This window comes from Physeter macrocephalus, chromosome 2, assembly GCF_002837175.3.
Source record: "Physeter macrocephalus isolate SW-GA chromosome 2, ASM283717v5, whole genome shotgun sequence".
Taxonomy (NCBI): Eukaryota; Metazoa; Chordata; class Mammalia; order Artiodactyla; family Physeteridae; genus Physeter; species Physeter macrocephalus.
In genome coordinates, this window is record NC_041215.1 from 126,742,955 (window position 1) to 126,766,000 (window position 23,046).

At 35.8% G+C, this 23,046-nt stretch overlaps 1 long non-coding RNA gene across 1 annotated transcript in view; it reads right to left on the reverse strand.

Annotated features, from left to right (window-relative positions):
• Positions 1-253: 253 nt before the first annotated feature.
• LOC114484650 (uncharacterized) overlaps positions 254-23,046 on the reverse strand; it is a 30,263-nt gene continuing 7,470 nt past the window's right edge. Inside the window, exon 3 of the long non-coding RNA XR_003677806.1 lies at positions 254-428. This is a non-coding gene — a long non-coding RNA (uncharacterized lncRNA). The remainder of the gene's footprint in view (positions 429-23,046) is intronic.

Genomic DNA, 23,046 nt, shown 5'->3' on the forward strand with positions numbered 1-23,046 from the left:
AGATGTTCATGATGTTCTAAGAGTAAAATCAGGCTACGAAGGAAACATCTATATCAACTGTGAATAATTTTGCTGGGGGAAAGCAATACATATCTTTTTTATTTATTGTGCTTTTTTATTTACAACAATTGCTGAAATAGATATTTACTAGTTATGTTGTTCTTCCAAGTGTCTTGGCAGGCTCAGGGTTCTTGAACATCCACTTCTTACTCTCTCTTCATGCAGTAGACTTTCCCAAACCTTCCTCTTCCTCTAAGATCTAGACTAATTCCTAACAGCTTGATGAAGCCATTTCCAAGTACTGCAGCCTCAGCTGAGCAGCTTCTTCCCTGTGTTTCTACATCACTGACTCCGGGCTCCCCTTTTTCGATGTGCTGATTTTTACTCCCCAGTCAGTTTTACAATTTTTCTACATCTGCACTTGCACCCTGCAAAAAGCAGAAGCCCATCAGAGAAGATGGCCAGGGAAACATCTAATTGATTCAGAAATCTCAATGTCTTGTTTATTTTGCTATTCATATGAATTTTATTAAGACACTTCACTGTATAATGAGGTGCAACTTCTACCTTATTTAGTGAACCTTTAAAAGAGAGAAAGAAATTATATTTTCTCACCCAAGACACAATTTCATTTCCTATTATTTTGCCTTGGGTGTCATATATCTAAAGGCTATACGCAAGGTAGAACTGTCACTGAGATGTTGACTTCTCAGGGTACAAGATGACATGTGAATAGCGGTTCCAATTGCAGCCTCTCCTAACCTCTCTAAAATGCCAGTAGGGTCATAAAAAGGATAAGTGCAATCAAGACTGTCTACAACTATAATTTGAAAGGAATTGATGCTAATTATCAGGCAGATAGAACATGACTGAGAGATCATACAGACTTTAGAAAAATATGACGATGTGTTTTCTTTAATTTAAAAAAAAACACCATACAAAAGAAGAGACATTTCTTACTCTCTCTTCTCCGTCCTTCACTCAAAGTCCATGAGTTATGGCGAGCAGAAACCTGAGCAGATATTAGCGGTTCCCCTTTGATTATTCTTGGCTCTGCAGTCACGGCTCTGTTTTCTCACCTTCCCCCAGCCCACCTTTGCCATCACTAGACTTTGGAAAGAGTGGGACAGGAAGTTGAGGACTGTGGGTAGTGGTGGGAAATTATCACAGATTCTCCTTCCTACCAGAAGGCACTTTGAAGGATGGGTGTCCAATGAACAACTCAAGAATAAACAGAATAGAAGCAAACATTCAACATATAACAGGTAAAGAAATGAGGTTTGGCGTGTATTTCCTCTGCTTAGAGTTCCAGAGAGATGAACAGAGAAAAAAAGTGGGAGGAAGAAGCCACATCACAACAAAGGTGTATTCCAAGAAAATCTACTGGAGACAAGCAATTAGACTGTGTCCCTTCTGAGGGGCAGAATTATTCAAAGACCTGAGAAGGATATTCATCAGTCATCTAAGTGCAAAAGAGCAGAGTCATGGGTGACCAATTTATCCTGTGCATAAAAATCTTGGTCTGGATCAGATCCCACCTTCTTTTCATCACTAAAGAGAATATATATTCCATATCTTACTGAAAATAACTTTTGGAGCTGAAAATAATTTAATGTATATACCTCGAAAGGGAAAAATGTTTGCTAAGTAAAATTAATTTAGAAATTAATAATCGGGCTTCCCTGGTGGCGCAGTGGTTGGGAGTCCGCCTGCCGATGGCAGGGGACACGGGTTCGTGCCCTGGTCCGGAATGATCCCGCGTGCCGCGGAGCGGCTGGGTCCGTGAGCCATGGCCGCTGAACCTGCACGTCCGGAGCCTGTGCTCCGCAGCGGGAGAGGCCACAACAGTGAGAGGCCCATGCACCGCAAAAAAAAAAAAAAAGGAAAGTATCTAAATATGTGAAAGTATCTAAATATGTGAAAAAATTTATAAAACAAGCCTTATAACAAGAGTCTCAACTTCACTAGTGATCAAGGTAACATGTATTAAAAAATTAGATACCATTTGAGATGCACTAGTTTGACAAAAATTAAAAATTATAACCTAGTATCAGCAAGGTTATAAGAAAACAGGAATTGTTTTTAAAATTATTCATATAAATACATATATATGGCAATAGCACATTTGTAGATCCAATTTTAATTGTTGTATTTTATAGGAATATACTACAATTGTTTTATGTATTATCCACTGATGACACTGGGATTGTCTCTAATTTTTTTCTCCCTAGCAATGTTGTAAAATGTTTAGTTATGCATGAATGTTAAACTTGTGAGTGAATGCCATCAATTTCACACTCTCTGCCCCTTTTCACATCTCTCAGATGTTTCTGCCTTTATTACTGCCTTGTGGTGGCCTGGTCTCAGTTCTTTTTGGACCTGTTATTTTATGTGAATTAGTAACTGAATGACAATTATGCCTAAAGGAGTGTTGCTATATAAACAGTGCCATTTTCATTGATCTGTTGCCATCTATAATTTGGAAAGTTGAAGGAGGATGTTGAAGGGAACGTGAGTGGGTGAGAAAGAAATGCTACAGGGCAAAAAACACCAATTCCTGGATTTCATAATATGTGATAAAAGTTGGTATGTTGTTTATTTCAGTAAAACATGAGCCAGACTTTAAGCTGCTCCTGAGTTACAAAGAGGTGATCTGTCATTTAGTATTTAAAGTGAAATGGCAGATTTTGGGGGAGACACATCAGCAGCAGAATGAAGAATACACAGAGCTGAAACTTCCTATCAGGGTAACATTCTCAAGGGAAAATTCCCAGCAATAACTTAACACACCTAAATGAAACACAGAGTCAAGAAGTATTCAGATTTGATATACGAATACATTGTGAAATGACTACTACAATCAAATTAATGAACACTTCTATCACTTCACATAGTTACCTTTTGTGTGTGTGGTGAGAAGATATAAGACTTACTATCCTTACAAATTTCAAGTCTACAATACAGTATTATTTACCATAGTCACCATACTATATGTTAGATGCCCCAGAACTTCTTCGTCTTATAAGTTTGTACCCTTTGATCAATATCTAGTTCCCCATTTCCTCTACTCTCCAGCTACCAGCAACCACCCAACCACCATTCTACACTCCACCTCTGCGAGACAGACGTTTTTGGAACAGTTTTAGCCTTGATGGGCTGCAATGAATTTTTAATTTTCTTTATTCCCTAGAATGGTCGTGATCTTCCGTTAGGGTTTCAGAGATGAGTGCTAGTTATGATGTGTGACACGATATGCTAAAAGCAAATGACTGTGATGTGGAAAATAAGATTAGTGCAAGCATATTTCACTTTTAGTAAATTATGTATATATTTTTTCCATGGGCATAACTCTACCCTTTTACATACCCAATTTGACACATACAGAGAGCATATTATTTATTGAGCTTTAATAACATCATCTCCAGTATATGAAATTGAGTACTGTGTTCACAGCCAACTCTCCAAGAATTTTTTTGATCTTTACATTCTTACAATTCTATAATTAAATTATAGACATATTTGCCCCAAAATAAAAGGGTGAGTATTTAGATAGAGGCTGGTGATTTTAAAAAATATATGAGTGGTCACAATCAAACAGTGGGCTTTTTAAGTATATTAAATAGATATCTAACACTCTCCTTAGGCTAAATAGATATCTAACACCCTCCTTAAGACTAAGTATATGAAATTGAGTACTGTGTTCACAGCCAACTCTCCAAGAATTTTCTTGATCTTTACATTCTTACAATTCTATAATTAAATTATAGACATATTTGCCCCAAAATAAAAGGGTGAGTATTTAGATAGAGGCTGGTGATTTTAAAAAATATATGAGTGGTCACAATCAAACAGTGGGCTTTTTAAGTATATTAAATAGATATCTAACACTCTCCTTAGGCTAAGGAAGATTTTTTGATCTATTATAGCTTTTAATAATGTGTTATAGTTCCAGGGTGTATTACAGTAGTATTGTTTAGATTCCTGTAGTTAAAACAGACTCAGGGTTTCTAACAAAGAGACCTTATGTGATGGGTGAGGACAAATCATGGTCTTCTGTTACATCTGTGATATCTGTTGGCGTCAAAATATGTGATGCTAATATTGAAATAAGCTATGATTTGACAAATTGTTATACTCTCCATACTTTGCTGTATCCTTGAAATATTTCATTTAGCTATCCTATTTAGAGATATTTATAATGTAGCCATGAAATTTGTTGTGAATTGGATCTCAGACACTATCTACTATAAACAAATATGAAATATACATCCTTTTCTTTTTTTCTGGGGTATTTCCTTAAACATCTTACACTATTAATTCAGCTAAATTAGTGACTATAATGTCCTCCAAACACTAGAATTACAGAAATCGTTTTTGTAAGGAGGTTATCTATGTTACACTTTAGGTAACTAAAGGAGATAAGAACAAAACCAACATGTCCTGATGAGATATATTTAGGCAACAGTAGAGTCAGAAATCTCAAAGCTCATACTATAAATATCACTGGTCTTCTTGTACCCAAATGTCTCCTCTCTCACAGAAATGCTGAGAATAACTGACTACACAGAGTTCTACAGACATAGATCTGGCTGTGGTTGTCCATCCTACAAAACTTAAATTAAATTAGACAAATACACATTATTTACTGCATTGACTGAGTACCAGGCACTGTATTAGGAATGACTGGGAATGCCAACATGAGAAAAACATAGACCTTAACAACAGAAAGTTCACAATCTGAGAAGTAGGGCAGGGGATAGGTGAAAAAAATGATGATGAGAGAAATGCAGAATTAAATAATATAAAACAAAACGAATTGTAATTGAAAAACAAAAGCACAAGATGATGTAGATTTTCAGTGGAAGGATAGTTCATATATGTTTGGGAAAGTAAGAGAGTATATTCTGTATAATAGCTATCCTTTGAAACTTGTTGAAATGTGCTTTATGGTCCAGTCTATGGTCCATATGGTCTGTGCTTATTAATATTCTGTGTGTGCTTGAAAAGAATATGTATTCTGCAAATGTTGGGTAAATCATTCTATATATATATCTATTAGATGAAGCTTGTTAACTTTATTTAAATATTGTATAACTTTATATCCTTAGTGTGTGTTTTTTTTGACTACACTATTGATCAGTTACTGAAAAAGACATCTGGATATCTTCAATAATTATGCATTAGTTCATTTGTCATTAAAGTTATGGAAATTTTTGCCTTTAAATATTTTGAATCCTTTTCTGGTTTTGTTTAAATTAAAAATTGTTATATAATTCTCATCTATCACATAACATCTTTGTGAAGTGATTCTCTTTACCTCAAAATAATATTTAAAGTTTAAAAAAATATTTTTAGTGTTTTATCAGATTTCTTTTGATTACAATTTCCCTCCTATATCTGTTCTCATTTTGTTACTTTCTACTGTTTAATATCTTTATATTTAAGATAAATGTCTTATAAACATCACCTTTGCACTGATATTTTGGAGAAGGATTGTCATTACTCAAGTCTGAAAATACTATGTTAAGTGGTACCATTTAGCTCATTTAATGTTATTGAAAAAATATATATTTACCAAAAATATATTTATTTATTTACAATATATATTCACACATACACACACAAATATATATGCAAATATGTGTGTGTCTATTTGTACCATATTATTTTTTGCTACTTTTATCACCTTTTCTATATAAACTATACTTTCCTTTTTTACTTCCTTTTGATTTAAGAGTATTTTTTACTTTTTCCATTTTTTCTGTCCACTGTCTTATAAAATATGTGCTCTACCTTTAATGGTTACCTGAGATACTTTAACACTTAAATTTATTGACGTTTACAGTAAATCAGTACTCTTATCCTACTCCCAAACAATAGCAGAAACTTAGAACAATTCAACTCCACTTATGCAACTCATAAATATGCTAATGTTGTCACATATTTTAGTATTATCTTCTTGTTTTAATATCCACTTATATGCATAAATCATTATGCATGCATTATTATTAGAGCTTTATACTGTCAAAGTTTATTTACATGTACCCATATATTTAATTATTTCCCTACATTCATTCTCATACTGCAGATTTTTCATCTAGAATTACTTTTTCCTGGTTTAAGGTACAAGCCTCAGAATTTCCTTTGGTGTCAATCTGCTGGTTACAAACTCTGTTAGTTGTCTTGGGTTTTGTTTTTGTTTTTTCTGAAAATATCTTAACTTTGCCCTTGCTTTTGAAAGATTTAGGGGAGAACAATATTCAAAGCAGACATTTCTTTTCTCTTCAATTATTAAAGCCATCTTCCAATTTTGTATGTTGCCTATGGGAGGTCGAACATCATTATCATTACCTTTCCTTTGTAAGTGCCTGTATGCCATTTAAGATCTCCTCTATGCCTTTTGCGTTATGCAGCTTTGAAGTGTCTAGGGGAAAATTGATTTTTCTTCATCCTGCTTGGTGTTTGTTAGGCTTCATCACTATGTGAATCTGTGCCTACAATCAATTCAAGACAATTCTATGCCATTACCTCTTTGGATATTTTGTAATCCCTTTCTCTACGAGCCCTCTGAAACGCTAGCTGTGCTCAAACACTTTGCAATATCTGCCTTGTCTTTTAATGCAGTTTTCAAATACCTTATTATTTATTTTAGATGCCACATTTATGAATCTCTGTTTAAGTTTAGAGTTGTTGCACTTTAGATAAATTCCTTACATATTCATTTCAGTTCATCAGTGTTCTCTTCAACTTAGTGCAATCTGCTATTAAACACATTCATTACATTTTTAATTTTAAATATTGTTGTTGCCAGTTTCCAGAAGTTCTATTTGTTATTTGGTAATGTAATTTTTATTCATATCTGTATTTTAAAGCTCTTATTTTATCTCTTTAAACTGTCAAATATTGTCAATTCACAATCTGTGTCTAATTATCTACTATCCAAAATTTTGCAGATCTATGTTAATTGTCTCTGGTATTTCCTCTTTATTATGCCATGTTTCCTTACTTGTTTAGTGCTTCTTGAATGTGAGTGGCTCATTTTCCTTGGAACATTATCTGAGAAATCTTTGAAACCTGGGATTAAAGGGGTTCTTCCAGTGAGATATACTCTTGACTCTTCCAGTAATCTGGGTTGCCCTCATAGTCTGAGACACCTTTAAACTAATTTTTGGACTATTCAAGTTCTAAGAATGTGGCTGGAGACCTGAACGAATCTCAGCTTATAATTACAAATGATCAGGGAAATTTTTTTTCCTTTGTTTAAGCAGCAAAAATACAATGTATAAAAAGGAACATGTAAGACATAGTAGAACACCTAATTTCATTTATTTTTCTCTTCTGGATTATATCTCATTATATTTATTTTTATAGCATATAGAATACATTACACGTGTGCCCATGCCTGTGTGCATATCTGCCTTTGCAAAAGGTCTGTTCTAAAGATTTTTTGTTTCTTTAGTGAAAGGAGTTGTTTCCCAAAGTTTGAAAGTGACTTCTGTAGCAATAGGAAGCTATAGAAAGACAAAAGGCGAAAAAAAATGTTCATTTAAGTCTTTAATCCATTTGGAGTTTATTTTTGTATATGGTGTTAGGTAGTTTCAGGGCAGGAATAAAGAGGTAGACATAGAGAATGGACTTGAGGACACGGGGTGGGAGGGCGAAGCTGGGGTGAAGTGAGAGTAGCATCGACATACATACACTACCGGATGTGAAATAGTTGGCTGGTGGGAAGCAGCAGCATAGCACAGGGAGATCAGCTGGGTGCTTTGCAATGACCTAGAGGGGTGGGATAGGGAGGATGGGAGGGAGGCTCAAGAGGGAGGGGATATGGGGACATGTGTATGCATGTGGCTGATTCACTCTGTTGTGCAACAGAAACTAACACAGTATTGTGAAGCAATTATACTCCAATAAAGATCTATTAAAAAAAATGTTCAGGGCTTCCCTGGTGGCACAGTGGTTGAGAATCCGCCTGCCGATGCAGGGGACACGGGTTCGTGCCCCCGTCCGGGAAGATCCCACACGCCACGGAGCGGCTGGGCCCGTGAGCCATGGCCGCTGAGCCTGCACGTCTGGAGCCTGTGCTCCGCAACGGGAGAGGCCACAACAGTGAGAGGCCCGCGTACCACCAAAAAAAAAAAAAAAAAAATTTCAGCTTTGTGTTTTAGAAAGACTATTGCTCATAGTGTAAAACAATGGTAGTAATGTAGTGTGACTGAAGATATGGAAATAAATTAGGAAGGTCTGACAAGAGCTCATGCAAGGTTTGATGCAGGCCTAAATTAAGGCATTAGTGGTGAGAATGGAGTGGAAGGAATTGATGAAAAAAAGTGTGCTTTGAGCAGCCTAGCTTCTCTAGAGGAATTTAACCAATGAAAATATTTGGTCAAAGTGTGTGTGTGTGTGTGTGTGTGTGTTTTAATTCCTGCCTTGTCCTGTGCCATGGAGGAATTCTGTGAAAAAATGCTAATAACTAAGAGAGATGTTTGATCATACTTAGGTACTCATGACTCTAAAAAAAATCAGTATACTTAATGATACCATTCATATGTCTTAGATATAAACATCCTGTATATCGACATGTCTCTAAGAAAATCAGAGTCTATTACATGTAAGAGTTAAATAGTGAAGTGCAAGTAGGGTAGTGAGTTTATGTCTTATGATTGAGATACTCGAGTTAAGCTATGAAAAAGATTTCCAAAGAGATATTGCTATTACATCACTAATGATTATAGTTTATAATTTGTGAGTGATATATGTGTGTGAATTCATATACATACGTTTATATATATTTAGATTATATTTATATGTATTTAATGTGTACACACACATTAAAGCTAAGATTTTCATCTCTAGAAAATTCTAACGAGGGAGGCATAAGGTCAGACCCTTATCCTGGAGAAATGGCCAATTAGAAGAGCCAGCTCCCTACTAGATAAGTGTTTAATGATTCTTGAATGTATTTTGGAATAAAACACAGAGTTCAGAGATGTAGTCCTTGCCCTCAAGAGATTTGTCGGTTACAGAAAGTAAGGTTCATACCAGCTTCCCAGGTCAACATTCATACTAAATTATTTAATAGGATTTTTAGTCTCAGGTGATTACATTGGAGTCATAGAAATGTGGCCATATTCTGCCTTTTCCTCCTCAAAGGTTATTCACTATTTGATATGCATGGTATGGGAGACTCATCTCCCACATTCCCTTCAGAGAAGGACTGTTGGCTGCTTATGAGCTGCCGACTACACGCAGTCTCCAGCGGTCGGCGTCTCCAGGGTCCTCCTCGGCAGCAGAGGGCCCCTACTTGAGGTCACACCATTCCTGGGGCAGCCCGTATCCAGGAATTGACCTCTGGGGGGTTGCCAAAATCCAGTCGTTTCTACTCACTGAGCGACAAGCCTGACAGACCACATGTACTTCAGGGCTCTCCATGTGCTTGGCCAAAGCTTTGTTGGGCTTGCCTCAAAGTTTGACTTTTCCCTTTGCTCAGTTGTTCTGCTGGAGCCTTCCTTTCCCAGGTTTTGATTCTAGATAAATATTCTTCACACCCAACTCTGCTCAGTTTCTGCTTCTAAAGATTACAATCTGCCGCAGGATAAAAATCGGAAGTAGAAAGTGGTTATAAAATCAGAAAAGAAGTGATTTCTCCTTGACATTTCATTTTCTGTGTCTAACGTTATGGGAAAGTAGATTATTTTCTTAAAGTGCATATTATGCTTTCAGATGATTATTTCTTCAAAGCTACACAATTGAGTTTAAGGTCTGTTGGCTTCTGCAGCCCCAGGTGCAAATTTGAAAGTGACATTTTACACCCTATTGCTATTGTAACTCCTTCGCCAATGAATCAGAATAATGGCTGTTGTGTACGTCCTCTGTGGCAGTCAAGTTGATTCTGCTGGCACAGGGGGTATTATCTTCTCTGAAATTCTTGCAAGGACAAGATCAAATGTAGCCAGATCTTCATCTTAAACCACAGATTATGAGTCAACCAGGGTTGGCCCAAAACAAGTATCTGATGTGTGTTTAGTCATATGGTGAGTCAGTGTTCTAATCAGGGGCAGAGTTAATCAGTTGGGTTTTTTTGCTCACCATGTGAAACCTTCAACTACTCTTTCCAGAGGGAATATGCATGCATTCTTTTGGCATATTTGGTTTTGCTTGTACATCATTATGTTTCTCTTCCTACTACCGCAAGACAAAGATATTAATTGCAGTCAAAAATAAAGTTATAAGGCCCTGGCAAGCTAAAATTGAGAACAAGTCCCAAAAAGGATGTTTTCCTCTGCACTTTGGGAGGTAAGATGGATATTTCATATCTGGGGAAGGAGAGAAACAGGGAGATGAAGTGGTTCACTCCAGATCACAAAGTTGGTGGCAAAGCTTGGACTAGAATCCTGAAGTAGTGGCTAAAATTTAACCACATCATGCTGCATTCCATTGAGACTACTTTGGTTGACTAGTATGGATGTAACCAAAAAGATATCTCTTCAAAATTCAACATTCTACTGATGCTTACTGAACACCTACTATGTGCCTGGTACTGCTCTAGGCATAGTACATAGGGCAGTGAATCAGATAGACAGGTTTTTTGTTGTCAAGGAGTTTACTTTCTGACAAAGATCAATTTTCTTTTCTGTTAAAATCACCTCTAACATATCAATAACAAAATAACTGTTTAAACTCACAAGATAATGAAAAAAACAGCCTTGGCTACTTTTCTTGTGATTCGATCTAGAGTGACATTTCTTTCCTGGCACTGGTTCCATCAGACTAGGGCAAGACCTTACTACCAGATATGTTAGCAACCGTCTCAGCATGTCTGATTAGCTTTTTTGGGTAACTGCTTAAAAGTGTTGTACCATTCAGTTGCAAAGAGAATGTTTTTATAAAGGGAGATTTTGAGTTTGAAGAATAGAAATGAACTGGACCATGTTTTTCTAAATTAATGTAACATTTCCATTGTAATATTTAAAAATAATTACTTAGGTCATTTATTTTTTCTTTGCAGAAAATCCAGCACGTAAGTTGTCAGGGCAGTAGTTGTTCAATTCCCAATTGAACAATTCCCAATTAATTGACAATTAAGAATTGTCAATGGTGAGAAGAGCTCAATTAAAGAGTATAGAGAAAAATAGGGTCTTAAAAAGTGATTTGTTGACAGATTTTGGTGTTCTCATTTTATAACACTTTGTGCATCTCCTTCATATCGCTTAGAACAATCTGAATTAATCAGATTCAATTACTTCTTTTAAAACATTTTTCTTAATGGAGAAACAGCATGGGTGTAATAGTAATTAACAGCAAGGACTCAGAAGCCAGGCTATTCTGTTTCCACCACTAGCCTTGTAGACTTAGACACATTACTAAAGTCCTCTGGTCACTTCCTCATGTGTAAATAAGAAGAATAATACCTTACTCACAGAGTTACTATGAGATTTGGGTGAGGTATTATTTGTAAAGTGCTTAGACCAGTGCTTGTCATGTTATATCCCTATTTATAAAATAAATAAATTTTTTAAAATTTATTTTCTACTATTAATAGAAAGAGGAAACATAGCTGCCTTAATTACTGCTAGTATCCTTTTCTATAACCATGGGTGTATGTTGAGTTGTTCAATAAATTATTATTTAATGAAAAGCTGAATGAATGTTTTGAGGCCAAAAATGGTAAAAAGATTTACTCAAGTTCATACATCTTAATGCTACAGACTTTCCAATAATCTAACAGGGGGACTTCCCTGGTGGTCTAGTGGTTGAGACTTTGCCTTCCAATATGGGGGATGCGGGTTCAATCCCTGGTCAGGGAGCTGGGATTTCACATGCTTCGCGGCCAAAGGCCCAGGACATAAAACATAAGCAATGTCGTGGCAAATTCAATAAAGACTTTGAAAATGGTCCACGTCAAAAAAATAATAATAATAATAATATAACAGGGCTAGTGCTACAACTGATTTGGTGTCTCTCCCTTGGTGCTGCACAAACATCTTTTTACTTGACATTAAGCAGCCCTAAAATGTAAGAATCAAGTCTCCACCTCACAGATTAGGTAACTGAAATTTAAAGAGGTTAAATAACTTGTCCAAAGTCACAGAAATAGTTTGAGCAGAGCTTAGGATCAGATCCAGGCCATTCTGATGCCAAAGTCCATGTTCCTTCCCTACCACACAGTATTACATCAAGAAAAAGTGTTTGGTGATATCAAGTAGGACAGACTGAAATTCACAAGGGGAAATTTACAGGAGCATAAGAGAAACAATATTATGGGATGTATTATATAAGGATTTGTCTTTCAAAAGACATCTCATCTCCTGGGCTCCCTTCTAAACAAACATTGAGCCCAGTGATTTTAATGATATTATATACATTACATGCTGACATCTTTTACTCATGTCAGTTTATTGTAAAACTAGAGACTAAGTTTGAAGTCGCTATAGTTTGGTCTGTACAAAGTATACTTAAGTAGACTGTCAGTACTTTTAAAGTTCAGAATTTTAAAAAATGCATATAAGATCTTTTCTCAATGAGAAATTGAAGAAAGAGCCGCTGTAATTTAATTTTGTGCAAATGGAAAAAAAAAAGTCAAAAATCATTACATCCTTAGTCATAAACCATAGTGCATGACCACAATTCATAAGCCATACACTCAGATCTATGAATCTAGAAAATGAAGGAAAATGAGAAGAGCTGGACAACTGTTGGAAACGATGCAAAGCTACCCAAGGAGTCTTATGATAGGGAATTCAGCCAGCCTGAAGAATTCAAGTAGCAAAATTTCAGGAAGAATAGAATTGACTTGCATGAGTACATCTTATCTATTCTTCCTGAACTGAGATTTGTGTACTGATTTCATTTTACTGTAACATCTTATAACTGGATTTTTGCAGGGGTATTGAACTGATGTCAATAATAAGTATGATGCAACATAATCATAAAGCACAAGAAAGTTGCTCCTCTTCATAAGACCCAGGACACAGAGACACAGAAGGGTTTTGGTAAAGATCAGTATGCCAGCTATGGTGGCCGCCTGAGCAACAGTATCACTTCATTAAATAGCTCTGATCTACTCCTTATCATTCCATAAAATACCTCCACCAAATAATTCATGTTTAGCCGATCACACCTAAAGGTTGAATACATTCTCCTCTGTTTAGAAACATCGTTTTTTAATTCATTTTAATCACTCCCTAAAACCTAAAACAAGCCAGAGATGGTACCAGGGCAAAAGCTTAGTTTTTCAGTTTGTGTTATTTACAACTGGATCTACTTCGTGTCTTGTTAGTGACTCAGTTCGCTTTGTCTGCTTAGCATCCATCTTAAAGTTGCAAATTTACAGCTCACTGACTGTGATGTCAAAAGACATTTTGTGTTATTGCCGTATGAAATCAACTCTTCACAATAACTGACTGTGAAAGCAAATTTCAAATTTAGTTACAGCAATTAAAGAAATATTTCTACATTTTCACAAAGTTCCGCCCTCACTTATTCATAAGTACAGTGATAGGTCTTTAAAATAAAAACATCGTTATGTAAAGAAGTGATGGATGATATAGCAAAGGCCCAAGACAGGGTCTGCTCTAGAGAATGGGAGTTTAGTATCACGTGTTTCACTAATTGTTCCTGAAACATTAATTGGAAAACTGTGAAATTCGACTGAATGTTAGTTCCTTTCAGCCGTAAAAATGGGGAGGTTGAACTAGTTGATCCTGAAGGACATTTTCCAGGTCTTGCCTTCTATGAAAACAAAGCAACCTCATGAAATATGTGGTTAGAGCTGATAAATGAAAGAGTGACTCCATTTGTGAGTGACCTAGAACTTGTAGTAAAAACAGAGAGAAGATAAACTCAGGGCAGCAAAGGCAAGTGGAAATGGCAGCTCTAATTGAGATATTCTAATTAGGAAACCATTAAGGCCTGATCTTTGTGGAGTTTCTTCTCTCCAGACAGCATTTTGTCCCAGTATTTAAAACACTTTTCTCACACCAGTCCTAGGAGGTAGGTGCTGGCCCATTTTACATATGAGGAACTCATTCCTTAACATATCCAATTCATGTTACTGGAAAGGACAGATTTTAAAACAAGGTCTGACAAGTCTAAAAATAAAATGAGGTGCCTAGAAGTCACATATTGTATTCTGAAACAAACAAGCCAAATCAAACAAAAAAACAGACCCTAACTCACAGCAAGACCCTCTTTCACAGCAAGAAGAGTGCATACTTATGTCTTTTGGAAACTCTTCTGAGCAAACAAAAGTACGTGTGAGCTCTCTGGGACTGAATAGTGTGGCCACGGTGGAATTTTGTGGCAATATAAATTACAGAGAAGATGCATAGCTTTTCATCTCGTGCCCTCACCCGCAGATGTCTGTGGGATGAAAGTAGAAGTCGCGGCCAGCCACCCGAGCCCTGCAGTGCTGACACCCTGTAATCGTTTGTTGGATTCCTCGCCACCCTCTTCATCCACCAAACCTCCTCTTAGGGCTGCTTTATGGTACACATTTCGGTTGAAAAAACTAAGTCACATTGCAATTAATTTCGCCTTGAGAATTTCACAACATCCTTTGAGATCACAGTAACCCCAAGGATATTGTGCAATCAGGGCTGGGGATCTCTTGCTTAAGTTCTAACTTTGTGAAAGAAAAGCGGGTGAAAGTGAGAAAACCCACCTCACTTGAAACAATTGAGTTGGCATTAGTGGAGAGTAATAAAATGACTAGTAATCCTGGTAAAAATTTATCTCATCCAAGTAATCATTTTTAGTGTTCGTATCTTTTTACAGTATTTTTCCAGGCAATGTACTTTTGCTCACCCTGAAAAAAAAGAGCATGCTATTTTGTGTTTTTTTTTCCCCCTCCTCTGGGACATGCCTTCTGTACCCTACACTGACTCACCCTTGTTAATTTAAAATAATATAAATAAACAAATACATGACTCAATAAATGTGATGAGTAAAGAGAAAAGGGTGTTTGGCTAGCAACCCAGTCCTACATTTTAATTAAAAAGCACGTCTCACATACCATCAATAAGTTTTCAAGGGACCTTTCATGACCAGTTCTAATCGCAAGCATGTCATTCACTCGTTCATAATAAATTGGCACATTATGCTAATATAAGAAAGGAAGACTATCAATTTTATGTGTGCCAGACAAGCTATGCCATCAATTTAAAAATTTATATGCCCTTGGAAGAGGAAGGTGGTTAAGAACAGGGTTTCACAAACAGAATAAAATGTTACAGGGGGATAATCAATTAGATATAGTTGACAGGTAGGTGGAGAAAAACATTGCAAAATATTAAGCTTTCCTAATGGTCAAACACTCATGTGTTCAGTGTCACATTATGTCTGTATTAATCCTTCAACAGGAGGATCGGTGATAATAGCAGACGTGTCAATTATCAAGATTGGGTAATTGACATTTTATTAAAAGTATTTGACTAAAAAAGTCATAAAGATTCAATTGATGGGGAGTTAAATTTGCCTAGGTCAAGAGATAAGAAAACAGCATAAAATAGGGTAATATTAATTGCACCAATAAAGTTAATACAATCACTGTGTGATTTTTTTGTGTTTTGCTCCCATGTGGTCTCCTTTTATGGAAAAAATCATTTAAGTTAGTTCACATTCTTCTATAAATGAGAGTTTGCAAAGGCAGTGGGGATTTGGAAGCTTATAGGAGAATCCAGGGTAGATTTATGGTCAGATAGGGTAATAAGATTATAGTTTAATATGCACAGTTAAGTACATATTATATCCTACAGTTATAGCCAAATCTAGTTGCTTGTCTTTAATTAAAAGATTAGATTTTTATCCTCAAGTCCACTTTCGAAACACATGAAAATCCTTTCAAAAAACTGGGAAAATATAGTTATGCTACATTCCTTATGAGCAGAGCAAAAATCATCAATTTGTCTATGCTTATCAATCTAAAAACAAAAATATATAGCAGACAAAGCAAAGCAAATTAAACATTTAAAACTTACACTTGCATTTAAGCATTTTTATCTTATGTAGAGTTAATGCATTCAAGCATGCACACACACCCACACACACATGCACACACAAGCATATCCATAACACCCAAAATATAACAGATAATTACTTCTAGAAATTTCTGAAAGTATTTATTATACTGACATTTATCACATTTGGTAAATGTTCGTCTTTTGACATTAACTGCTTATTGCACGAAATTGCCATATAGTTTGTCACCATTCCAGCATGGTGAAAGATACATCTATTTATTACAAATAGTCTTACTTGGGTAATTTCAAGAATATTAAATGTAATTTGTTCACAGTTGTTAGATCTCATTTAATAGCTGATATGCTTTTATATGCTATATGCTATAAAGTAACTTCACAATTAAGTTTTTCTTAATCTTAAGTATAATTTCTATATAATTTTTTAAATAAGCAAATAATTATTTGCTTTACAGGTAAAAATGATATATATTTTAAAACATTCGAAAATGAGATCATTTGGAAAGTATTACAATTTTTGTTAGGAAATCTTTTCCTGAACATTTGTAAAACTCATAGATTAACCAATTTTAGGAATTACAGTGTGTATTCATCTTCTAGGGTTTTCTTTCTCCCTGTGGGTTTAATCTCCCAACAGTCCCTCAGAAAATTAGTTTCCAATTTGAAGTGATACTTGATTTGCATATGCAAACTTATGGAATTCAGTTGATGGTTTCGAACAGGTGACATTCTTCCATCCATTATCTAATTGATTTTCTCAATTTGCTTTTTTTCATAAGCAAAGCAATAGTTAAAAATAAAGGTCACCAATATGTTCTCTGTAACAGTTGCCAAGTAGATTCTCATTCCCAATAGCCGCCCCTTATTGGCTTTGCCCATTTCCTAGTGGGCGCATTTTTGACTCTAGATCAAAGGATTTTTTATGGAAGAACCATTCTTAAGTGTTTTACAAAAGCATTTTCCTGTTCAGAGTTGGTTCATCAAAATGCATCCTGCCAACACAACACCCTTTAATGCTCTCTTGTGTTTTGAAGCTTTAAACAACCCCCCCTCCAGATGCTTCTAGACTCTAAAATTAAGTCTGTTTTTCTCTTCCTTTTTTTAAACCTCTCAAAGAATAAGTAATATTACTAACTGGCCTAAGACATGATCTTTTAAAATATATGTGGCATTAACATAATTCTACGGTGCAAAAGTACAAAGAAAACTAAAAGACCAAGGGCAGAGGAGAGCAATCACATTTGCTCAAGACTTGCATTATGTTGAACTTTGGTGGAATGAGTCCAAGATGGAATTAAATCCAAATGTTTCCTGCTTTCTTCCATTTTAATAGTTTCATATTTCCTTCATTTCATTTCTTCTACAAGTTTCACATTTAAAATTGTCATCTCTGAAAACACTGAACATACTTACGGCATGTCTGTTTCCTGATCTATATTCCAGTCTATCATATTGTAATAGTTACTAGACAATAAGAGAGATTTTGGATTTATGTGTAATAGAGAAATTGAACTAAGGGAGGAAGTGTGTCTCATGCCAACTTCAAAATAAATATTCCCTCGTATTCTAAAAGACATGACAATATTTGTAAAGTTATTTTTCCCATTAGATTGCAGAAACAATCAAATAGACCAAGTTCATGTTATGAAGGCAATGGAAATACAGGATTAAAAAAAATAGAACAGAAAGAAATATCAGGATGCGATGATAGTTAACATGTAATCCACATTTCTGTGGCTAGGGTCACATTAAGAACTTTACTTATAATAGAGCATTTAAATCTTCCATAATATGATGAGATAGGTACTCTCAGCCCCTGCAGGTTACAGATGTTAAGTAACTGGACTGAGGTCACACAAGTAGCAAGTAACAGAATCAGAATTAAATTTAAGCAATTGGACTCCAAAAATCACATTTCCCATTTCTCCTTTGAATAATCTCTGTAACTGTTATACCCTGGTGCTGTTGCAAAAGAAGAAGATGAAGGATAAGGGAAGACAGATGTAGAAGGAAGAGGAGAGGGAGGAAAAAGAAGAGGAGAGAAGGAGAGGCAGGGGGAGGAGGAGAAAGGGGAGGAAGTTGGCATGATGAGACGTTACCACTGTCTTTATGTAGCTTCTCACTATTGGAATCAATTCAGACTGGCATTCTCTGATTGGATCACTACTGTTTGGAATACCTAGCTTCCCATCAAGTTTCAGTACAAAGAAGAGAAAAAAAGAGGAAGAGAAGGAGAGGAAAGAGGAGAGGAAGGAGGGGCAGGAGGAGAAGGAGGAAGGGGGGGAGGAGAGAAATGACCACTCCATTTAAATAACACATCTACCCAAATCATATATTAGCTGGAGGGTGTTTATAGTCTCAGCACAATTCTTTTACTGCACAGTAGAGACACTGAGTTGGCTCTTTCCTCTCAAATTCAAATGTCAATGTAATGGCTAACTCATGTGTCCGGGCTTTGTTTCCTGGGGATGAGCCAGCCAAGCAATAAAATTTAGATGAGAAAAGCTTCATGATGCTTGTTTGTGGTACTTTAAATAGTACCCACTGCTATTACAGATGAAATACACGGAGTAGTAAGAGCAAGAAATCAATTGATTGGGTACACTGTTCGCATTGTCTTTCTTTTTGAGAAATAATCTTTTGCCTTGATATGAGTGCTTTCCTTCACCTTGTCTCGTTTTATCAACCCAACCATTTCTTCTCAAACCTCTCAAGAAGGGAGATGGGACTGTCTATGACTGCAATTAAGATTGTTCCCAAGAAGAGAAACAATTACTTGCATACTTGCCTCACCAGTGAGGGACTCCTTGAGTGCTTATGGATGATTCCTGACATATGAAGCAAGGGATCTTCCTGCCAAAAGTTAAGCCCTCATCTAAGGCAGGTGAAACGACAAAAGACCAGGTTTCGTAGAACGAGTCCATATTTCAGACAGTAAAATATCCCTCCTGATCAGTTAGCCACTGGTTGGGGCATACGTTCAGACTTCAGAAGCGCTATTTTTTTCAGTCTAACTTTATTACAATAATACGTGTGTTCAATTACTTTATGGAACTACATCCAAGTAAATATGTGGGGAAAAAAATAGAGACTTTCTTTTATATTTCCTTACTTCTGAAGATTACTCACTAAAGATAATATCTTTATTCATTTGTAAAATTATTAAAGAAAAATTATAAAATATTAACTGAAGGATAGGTTTCTCTGATGAATAAAATATGTGTTAATCGAGTAGTCTATCCTCAACGTTGGGCAAAGGTTTTCATTTCTATAATGCCAATTCCTTTATTGACGTAAGGTTTTCCCAGCTACTATATTTAATCTATATGGCCCCACCCTTAATCTACTACTTTTGTCATTATCAGGAATATGCAAACCTGTATTTGAATCTTAATCTGTGCTTTGGAATAAAATCATATTTATAACAGACCTTTCAAGAACTATCTTTTTAAAAGATACTTAAATAAGTAAAATGATGTGTTTGTATACTTAATTGAGATATTATATCCTTCATGGGATATATCCAACAGTATTCAAACCTTTGCTAGTGCTAGAAAAATTCAGTTAGTATCACTTCTTTATGGCTGAGCAGTGCCTCTTTGCTATTACATCTTCCCATTTCACAGATTGTGACAAAGCTTTCCTTCAGTTCTGAAGGTATTTAGCTTCAAAGGTCTGGTGGAAATCTCACCACTTCCTGAAATATCCAGGAAATCCTTCTGAGTCTGAGTAGCTCTTTCCTTGTGAAAAAGGCAGAGGGTGAATGGCACTCAGATTAAATCTAAGGAGACCTACTATAACCCACAAGTCTCTTTGGAGGGAGAGGGTGTTATAGATGTTGGCCAGGGATTGTATTGAATCCATCAGCCCTCACATTCTTCTTTCTCTTCTCAAGAAGGATGTTCCAGATGGTATGTATTAATGTGTATGTGCAATACTTTTGGCACAGGATAGTGGCAAGATAAGAAAATGTGAAGTAAACAGCGATGAAAAAGAAAGTTACCAATGAAACAAAACTGGAAACATTTAGGTTTCTAAGTAAGAGACTTCAGAGAATTAGATACAAAAAAGGTTAACTAATTTATCTATACTACTGTTGCCCAGCTAGAAAATAAAATGAAATATAATAAGACCCAGAGGTATGTTTTTTATTATGGAGGTATTCAAAGATTATTATTTTCTAAGACTTAATACATTTAATTTGGTAAACTTTGCAATTATACATCTCTATTGTTATTGGTCTTACTCATTTTCTGATTCCATTCCATTTTTTAATTTTATTTCTGAAATTTGCATGCAATAATATAGCTCCAGGAATGTTGCATATGATGAACTGAATTGCCAGGCAATTAATGCAGACCTATATGTTTCTCAAACCTGAGAACAGAGACTCATTTTTGGTCATGGACTTTGAAGGTAGCTAACTTTGGTCTTATACTTCCAGGGTAGCTTTTGCTCTGTTGGAAGTCATAGCGGTAGGAACCAAATTCAGTCATCAGAAGTTCTGTACATAAATTATTCAATTTCTGAATTTAAACATGATTTGTACCTTCTTCAGTCTCCTGCAAAACTCAAGCTTTCATTGCTGTTGTCTTTATATTTTCCATCCTTTCCTCTCTCTAAACTTTTATTTAAGCTATTCCTCTTGCTTGAAAATGTCATAGTCCAGCTTGTTGGGAGACAATTCTCTATGGGTGTCCTGTGTGTCTACACATCTTAAGAGCAAAGGTTTTGGAATTCCCTGGCGGTCCAGTGGTTAGGACTCTGAGATTTTGCTGCCAATGGCCTGGGTTTAATCCCTGGTTGGGGTGCTAAGATGCCTGAAAGCCATGTGGCACAGCCAAAAAAAAAAAAAAAAGATCAGAGGTTTTAGTTCCAGACAATCCTCAAGGATGGGTGTGTAGCATACAGCTTAGAAAGACAGAGAGAATGTCTCCTGGAGCGAGCTCATGTTTCTTCCATAACATACTCCACTACTCTGCAGGCATCGCATAACTCTCGTTGCAAATAAAAGTTTAAGGAACCAGCAGAAGAAAATTTCTAACACTTTTGCTACTACTATTGCTCTGGGTAATAAAATGCCTTTTGTCTCTGACTCAGTAGTCTTGTGTTTTCTGTCAGCACTCAAGAAACTGTAGAAGGTGGACTTGATAGCTGGCAAGTAGTATACAATCTGAGACCCTTCACAGTTCTTGATAGTTTCCATTCTTTTTCCTTATAAGAACCTTTCTTTGATCCATTTTGGTGTGCATATTAAATATGATATTTCAGTGTTTCCCAAATCTTCCCTGAAAATAGGGCTTCCCTAGAGTATATTTTAAATAACAGACTATTGGGCCTCTCCTAGAAAATCTGATTTATAGGTCTGAATTGGGACAAAGGAATCTGTTTGTTTGTTTTTAAACAGTGCTTCAAATAATTCTTATCTATGGGAAGATAAAGTGTCTAAAATATGTATCACCACTCCAGGTAAATAGTAAATAGTCCAGCTCTTGTTGGAATCTTCAAAAAGTTTTCAGTAAATACCAATACTTTTCTCTACCTCACATATGAAAAAGTTGAACAATTTTTAAAGGGGACCAAAAATCACTTTCATTGCTGATAAAGGTCAGATTGGAGAGCATAGTTTTTGTCTCTTGCCCAGGTGGGTCTGCCAGTTAAATCCCCAAATTTGATAGATTTACCCATTTGGTTTCAGGCAGAACTGAAGAAGGACAGAGCTTCCCATGAGGAAAGCTCTCACTCAGGTGAAAATTAAGACATAGAGGACTTTGGAAGTTTTATCATGAGTTTTGACGTAGGAAATGAGAGTGATTAAAATAAAATTAAGTAACAATGAGAATTGTAAAGTATTTGAAGTAAGAAATGGAATAATCTGATCACAGAGCCAATATATGCCTTTCATTTTGATAAGTATTTAGATTTTCAAATTCCCACTTAAGTCATAATCTTCTGACTAAGAGAGGTTAAGAAATTTGCTAATGATCACATGGTCAATACGTGTTACAGCTAAAATTCAAACTTCCAACTCTAAAGCCCTCCTATATTGTACAATAATACTAAAGAGATATGAACAGTGTAGGAGGGAGAGTCAGGGAAAATAGGTAGAAAGTTGTTGCAGTAATGGAAATAAGAAACCACAGTGCCTATAATGAGGTTCAGTGAGTAGCATAAAAATAAAACAATTTAATTCTACAGGGAATTTGATTTTCATTTTTTTCATTTTGATTTATTGAGACCTCAGCGTATCCTGGCCTTATGGTATACCCTGGAGTAAAAATACAATAAAACCTACATCTTGGATTGAAATGTTTTATAATTTAGTGAGGGACACAAGCCAATATAAGGCTACAATAAACTTAGTCACTGTCATCTCAGAATTGCATGTTACATGTACAATAGAGACTCCTAAGAGTAATCAATTATTCAGAAATGGAGAGAAGAAAGGGGAATCAGAAGTTTTTCTAGAAGTAGTTTCAGGAACTAGTGAGACACTCAATGCACAGCTCCTTTTCTAACACAGAAGTGATATCTTTCAAACTTTAATATATATGTAAATACACCAAATCAGAAATGGAGAAAAAATAAAATTATGTTCATATACACCACCAGAAACATCTCCTAAACCACTGATATTTATCATTAACATTTGGTATGGGTTTTACCAATCTATTTTTCTATGCGATAACATAACTTGAGTGAGATTCATTAAGGAGAAATAGCATAGTCACACCTGTGGGTTCTTTTCTGTGGTTAGATGACACACTCTCCTAGCAGTGGACCATGGTAACCTGAATAAACCTTCTCAGGGTCTTTGAGTTTTCCACAAGCCATCAGTCATTATCAGATGGGTAATATCCCTAGGAGTTTCCATTCATTAATTCATTAGTCAACCAACACTGAGCCCTGCCAATGTCCAGGTGCTGAGTTGGCTGTTCAGAGAATAGGACTCAATTCTAATAAGGGATAATCCAGTAAAGTAAGGGGTAATCAGTCTAGTGAGGGATAATCCAGTAATTCTAGTATCTGGACATGTACATTCCAAGAGATATTAGAGTCTTTACCAAGG